At 34.0% G+C, this 6,495-nt stretch overlaps 1 long non-coding RNA gene and 1 pseudogene across 1 annotated transcript; both read right to left on the reverse strand.

Moving 5' to 3' along the window:
- Positions 1–888: 888 nt before the first annotated feature.
- LOC121790653 lies at positions 889–1,858 on the reverse strand (annotated as a pseudogene).
- Positions 1,859–2,056: 198 nt separating this feature from the next.
- On the reverse strand, positions 2,057–3,242 carry LOC121790652. Its single transcript, XR_006048365.1, has 4 exons — positions 3,138–3,242; positions 2,957–3,000; positions 2,390–2,524; positions 2,057–2,122 (listed from the first exon to the last, which is right to left on the reverse strand). It is a non-coding gene; the product is annotated as an uncharacterized LOC121790652 (long non-coding RNA).
- Between the last annotated feature and the right edge of the window lie 3,253 nt (positions 3,243–6,495).

A 6,495-nucleotide genomic window follows, 5' to 3' on the forward strand; every position in this document is an offset into this window, starting at 1 on the left:
TAGTTGGTAATCGTTTGCTCTATACAGGAAGTGGGTTTAAAATTCCGTAGTTCTAAGGATGTTAAAGCACAGCATGTTGTTTTCAGTTTACTAGGTCTAGTGTCTAATTTCGTGCCTAGGTCTAGAAGTAGAATACCTCAACCAAAGTTTGCGTGGCAGCAGCCGTTTTCTAACCGAAAATCTCTAGATGTTTTCTTGCGCGTCCATTTTCGTGGATCGACCCCTTGCTTCCCTATACTAGTCTATAGTATAACGGGTTGAGGGATCTTTGAAACGCAATAGTTTGTGTGTCCATAGCCAGAGTCTTCCGTGTCGCCTTGAGTTCCTAGACCTAGTGTTTAGTGGATTCAGTGGACTTGGCAGCTCGATCTAGGAATTTATCATACACACGCTCACACGACAGACAACACGTTTCAGTCAACAACCTATATTATTTATGTCAACAACGTTTTACATATAATATATGTAGTTGACATTATATGTATGTAGTTTACACGGATTATATATGTAATTGACATGGATTGTACACATAGTTGACATTATGTGTGTAGTTGACATGAATTGTGTATGTAGTTGACATGGAGTGTACACATAGTTGACATTATATGTGTGTAGTTAACATTAATTGTATATGTAGTTGGCATGGATTGTACACATAGTTGACATGAATTATATATGTAGTTGACATGAATTATATATGTGGTTGACATTTAAAAAGGGAGATAGCTAAATCTTGAATCTAACTCTTAGCAACTAATTTACAACTAAGGAATATCACCAAACACCTAGAGTGCATTATGATTAAGCTTGATTCCCCAATCCAGCTCACATCCAACACAATTGATAATTCAAACCCTAAAACTTCCAATTCCATAAAAGAATCAATAATTAAGCTTGCAAAAAGTTCAAATCTTATAACAAAAGCAAATTTTGGAAAATCAATCTCTCAAATCAGTTCGCATCCAACACAATTGATAATGGAAAGCCTAATACCTCCAAATCCTAATTACCATTCTGAATTAAAACCCTAATTTCACATTCAATTTCACTCTCCACACTTCAAATAGAGCTAGGAGCTTCGGCTTTAATCCAATGGAAGATGTAATTAAGAAACGAGCCAGAGACGAAACGGAAACGGAAACGGAAACGGAGACGGAGGCAGAGGAGATTGACTAGCCGGAGGTGAAGCGGCCGAGGGAGGATCTGCTGGATGGAATCGACGAGATTCCGATCTCGCACTATTTTTTCTGAAATTGCTATACAGAATTCTTCACTGGCTATCTTTGCCAACACCGCGGTTGCCAAGATCTCCGGCAACCTGAGAGGCTCTGTTTAGAGCACCGGACAACCAGAGAGCTCCCTTAGAGAAGTAACTCGAGCTAACCACCGCGTTTGCAGCCGAAGCAGCAGTCCTCTGCGTCACAGACACAGCTGATCTCGTTGTACCTGAAATGTGATACCTTTGATCAACAGATTTGGCTGTTTCAATCCCATAAGTTATCTTGTCAGTCAACCGATTCCATTGCTAAGCCGTGAAACCTTTGCTATTGCAGCTGCCGGTACTTGATGGATTCTGCATATGCTTTAGCTCTCACCACTGCATCTTTTCCGAGTACAAATCCTTTGGCGGCCATTTGCTTTTGCAGTGTTGGGCAGAATAGACGGCCTTTCCAGCAGATGGCGCAGCCTCGTGCCTCTCGGAACGCTGCTGAAATGAGGATGCTCAATAGTTAGATATAGACAAACTAGAAGAGACATGGGGAAGTGAAGGGAATGTGTTTACGCTATGATTAACATCGTCTTCAATCTTCCATGCAGAGCGATTGTGAACATTATAGTCGTCGTCACAATCTCCCCATTATGCGTACAGGTTGATCCAAATTGTCCTCCCTAATAAAAATAGAAATTTATGAACTTCATTATTACCCGAAATCAATTTTCCATCAGTTATTTGAGATAACGAGCCTTAGATCTCAACACTCAATGCCTTATCCGACTTTTTATTAACTGGAAGGTGTAAAATAAAGTTTCCATAAACTCAACTCACACTGAGAAGACAGCAGTTTCCACAGCATGCGGATTTTTGAAAGTCACATAGGCGACACATTCAGAGTCACCGGTTCTGTGAAAGAACAAGAAAATATAAAATTCTGTATCAACAAAAACACAAAGGAAACATTTACAGCAAGCTCTAGCAAGTAGCAACAACAACTCCATAGAATTCTTGTAATTTACCTCATAATAAACTTTCACCCTCTTAGTTAAAGAAAAATTCTTCTCAAATATATATACTAAGTCATGTTTGAAGATGCGAGATTCTGACTTATTTGAAAAAATGAGATACCTGAAAACTGATCAAATCTAATCAGTACTACTACATGGAGAGTACCTGACAAATTCAACATGTTGAATTGCGCCACAGAAGGTGAGAAAATCACGAACATCCTTCTCCGTTGCATTAGGAGAGAGGTTTGTGATTTCTACTGCATAACCTCTCGTCTTCATTTCTGAACCGAGTAATCAACTAACAGACAAACAGGTAGATCATTCAACTAATAACACTTGAAGAAACATACTACCAGAAATTAATACACAAAAAAACTAAAGATGGATTCGACAACAAGAAAGAACTTCGACTTTCGTTGAGATCTGCTTGATATATAACTATGCATCAAAGGTGTGTATAGACTTGCTAGAAAATAAAAAGAAAATATTCTCCCTTAATATAAACAACAGCTAAAAAAGATTTTGTGGCTAACTAAATACATGCCCAAAATCAGCCATAATCAATGTTATAATCAAAGATAAATAGTAAGATGACAGAAACTAATAAAATACTAGCAAAAATTTGGTAAACGTTACGCTTAATTTCTGAAGAGAATACACAATAATCAGCCAAAACGAGAAATTCTCTACAATTGAACTAATAGTATTACGTTAACAGCTGAGGCATTACCGAAAAATTGATTACGAGCAGCTCACGAGCAAGCAGTTAGAACCCTAAGAAGAAGAAACAGTTGAAGTAATAGGTCAGAAATAGGACTGATTCCTGAGCAAAAAGATGAAGAAGAGAACAATCATTAAGCATAATTCGATGAAAGATTTAGCTCAATACCGAAACAATTTTCGGCGCGTACCTAATTTTAGTTAGAAATGGGAAACCAGAGATAGAAATTGGGTGTGATTGAAGAAGAAGCTTCGCTTTGAGGAACACCGTTAAAGTTTTAAGTGTTTTAATTTCGTAATAATTTATACAGAGCTATTGACCGCCATGATTGCGCTTAATTTGAATTTCGTCCTTGAAAAACTTCGAATTTTCACTCTGATACCGCCCCATTTTCAAAGTCCCATTTAATATTCCTCTATAGTAATACCCCCTTCATTCCATAGTAGTTGGTTATTTTTGTCATTTTGGTACGTTCTATAATAGTGCAGTCAAAAGTCAACACATTTCTCTTCACTCATTTTACTCCCTATTGCTTTATTCTTTCTTCATCCTCTACCTTTTTGTTTTCTACTTTATTTTTTCTTCATTTAACACATTTTTTAATAATCTCTGTGCCGAAAGAAATGCATATATACTACTATGGAGCGGGGGAGTATAATTTTCATTTTCATACCCTATTTATTTCTTAAAAAAATATATACTTTTGGAACGACATGAGTTCTAATATAAAATTAATATAGTGAGATAAAAAAGAGAAAAAAAAGGTACTTCCTTCGTCCTAAAAAAATAGATAAACTTATAAATGACACTGGTTTTAGTTTGAAAGGATCATGCTTCTTTTTAATTTAATAGTACATTTTCCTTTATTCATATATCTTATTTTATTTCATTTACACATCTCTTTTTTTGTTATTTTTTTATTTAACATTACTACACTCATATTAGATATTATAATTTTATAAATAGTATGCTAAATATGAAATGGTTTATTTATAGTATTTTGAGATAAGTACATACTTTTTTTGTTATTGTTTATAATGATATGAATAATTGTATAAACCGTATGCTAAATATTAGTAGATATTATAATCATATAAATCGTATGCTAAATATGAAATGGTTCCATTTATAGTATCTCAAGATAAGTACATAATTTTTTGGGTTAGTTGTTTATAATATTATGAATATTTTTTATAATTAGTTTATATTCTTATACATAAATATATATTTATATTATTTACTTTATATTGTTATTTTAATATATTTAATTGGTAATATATCTTCATTGTTTAAAAATTCTTTGCCCATGCAAAGCACGGGTGGTAACACTAGTTCTATAAACTCGATGGTTCCTTATCAATAATTATATGGTGTGTGCCCCCCCTTTTACGGAATTGCAATTGACGGAGTCTCATCTTAGTGGTTTGATGGAGCATTTTAAGGTTGCTAAAATATTTGACATTTTGTGTGAATTTTTTTATTTGCCTAATATGAAGAAATATGTGAGGGGGTAGGCAAACTAAAATCCAAGTCTAGCAACTTTGGTCTCAACACACTTTTGTCCATCCTGAACATCCAGAGATGGAAATCTCTCTGAATTTTATGTTAGAATTGACCTCATTACCAAAGAGCGAATGATAGTTTGTTTGTGGTGGTGGTGATAGGATTTTATAATAAAACAATGTATTTAGATACATTGGTGATTTGGTGTGTTACTTCACTATTAATTTTTTTTCACTTAAAACATGTGACTTTCAATAGAAAATTCTAACATCACCTTATATCAATTTGCAATTAGGATATTCGATTTTAATTGGAAATTGGTTATAACTTATACCATCAAAGTTCGTGTTCTTTTAGATCAATTTTTAAGTTTGTGAAAATTCCAAATTCTACCCATATTCGGAGACTGGTCGGAGGAAAGACGTGTAAGGGGTAATCAGCATTTGGTGCCGGCTAAGCCCCGCTGGGGCGGGGGCTTGGCACTATGTAGTTCCGTCTCTGGTACAGACTATAATTTTCTTTTCCATCGTTTCAATTCATTTTCATGTCAGATCACTTTCGAAGAAGAAAGAGCAATTAAAGAAAAACTTTATCAATAATCCTATTATTGAATTATCAGTTAGAACAATTTTGTTTGCTATAATTAGATTTGAAAATGGAGGTGAACTCCTTACACAACTTACGATAAAAAAAGATTTCATTTTAGCCGTTTTAGGTTAAAAAATCAAAGATGTCTGATTAAATCAAGTATGTTAACTCTAGGAAACTTACATAGAGGGACATATTTTTTATCCCGAACTTTGTCAAGATATCAATTTTGATCTGTAACTTTTGAAAATATCTTATGAGGTCTATGAACTTTGATTTAATATCGTTTGAGCTAGTTTTTACAGTTTCAAACTTTTTTTGGCATTGAAGATTCATGAAAACTGGAGTTTGCATTTGGGTTCTCTGTTTATCTTAGTTTTGGCATTGGATTGATGGTTTTGTAGGCTCATCTCTTGACAAAAATGTTCTTATATGTAAATATGACATGTGACAAAGTTTCCCATCTCAGGAAGATGAGTTGAACTGGGGTATTGTTTCCCTTGTTATATGTTTGTAACATATATTTGTGACATACTTGCTTGCTTCATGTATTTGTCTCTTAACTATTCTCTAATCACAAACATTTTTGTTCAATCGATGATCGAGTACTTCACACATTTCTATTTACTCGACTTGGATGGATTTTAATATTTTTGGGGGATAAACAAAGTAAAATTAAATGGATTTTAATATTTTTGGTGGATAAACAAAGTAAAATTAAAGGATTATATGTGTATTAGGTTGTAGCATAGTCTACAAGTTTAGGTGTGAAGAGTATGAGGAAGAATGGGCGGGGGAAAGAGGAAAAAATGAAGCCAAGACGCTGTGTGTGAGATCGTCTACTGGTACGATAGTTGTTAATGAATGAGGTTAAAGGACTCGGTTTTAAGTCCTTCATTATGTGGCCTTAAAATTTAGGTTAATTTATTTGGAAAAATTCTTACAGACAAAAGGTTTATAAAGTCTTGAGTCAAAAATAAATATTACTTCATTCGTCCCATTTTAGGAGTCTCACTTAAGTCCAGTACGAATTTTAAGAAATGTAAAGGAAAGTTGGTGAAATAAGTCCAGTATTTCGATATTTTGGCATTTCCCCACCCCAAAGTACAATGACCTAATAAACCGAAAATTTGTAAAATGGTCTAATAAAATAAAATGTATAGTTCATACTACAAAGGACCTCTAGATGTCTTCTGTAAACATCAATAAATTCAATTTGAATATTTGTGTCGTTTGATAAATATGTTACAGTAAGATAGAGTTTTTTTTTATGGATTTTGCCTGCATTTTGTAAGTAAATTAATTTAATGAGTGCATTGTGTCATGTATTTAGCCCTCCAAAAAGCCTATGTTTCACTATGAAAAACTAACACACCACTTTGATGGTTAGAATAATAGAATACCTGCCTCATGTGTTGAATCCGGAAAATAGGAAAAAATTTCATTGATGCCCTCCA

This window comes from Salvia splendens, unplaced genomic scaffold (genome assembly GCF_004379255.2).
Source record: "Salvia splendens isolate huo1 unplaced genomic scaffold, SspV2 ctg570, whole genome shotgun sequence".
Lineage (NCBI taxonomy): Eukaryota > Viridiplantae > Streptophyta > Magnoliopsida > Lamiales > Lamiaceae > Salvia > Salvia splendens.